The sequence below is a fragment of the Danio rerio genome, chromosome 22, assembly GCF_052040795.2.
Source record: "Danio rerio strain M-AB ecotype USA chromosome 22, GRCz13ab, whole genome shotgun sequence".
In the NCBI taxonomy this organism is placed as follows: Eukaryota; Metazoa; Chordata; class Actinopteri; order Cypriniformes; family Danionidae; genus Danio; species Danio rerio.
This window is the reverse complement of record NC_141042.1, coordinates 30572006-30572500: the sequence shown is the minus strand read 5'-3', so window position 1 is coordinate 30572500 and position 495 is coordinate 30572006.

Genomic DNA, 495 nt, shown 5'->3' with positions numbered 1-495 from the left:
GTTTGACTCTGGCTCAAAGGACATCTTTTGCGCTCAGAACCGCTTTCTTGCCTTCACGAAGAAAGTTCACCAGTGCTCGAAGTTCACCATGGAGGTGAAAAGGAAGTTTCCTGACTGGGAATCAAACCCGGACCGCGGCGGTGAGAGTGCCGAATCCTAACCACTAGACCACCAGGGAATAATTCTAATGCATGTGAATTAAAATATTTTAAAATAAAATGATGTCTGAGCTTATTAGGATAAACCTTTGAATAAGAATATTCTTTAAAAACTTATTATTACATTTTGTGTTGTAAGGTCCATCCAGTTGGTCCAATGACGGAATCCAATGGTGGATGAAGGTTCACTGCATGTTCGGTCTTTCCAGTGCACAATGTTGATTTATATTAAACTTAACTCATATCTGACTCCAATTTTAGTATGAGGTGGTTTAGAATATTAATATATTTATCCTCGTTTTATCTGACTCCAATTATAAAACATTAAGAAGATTAT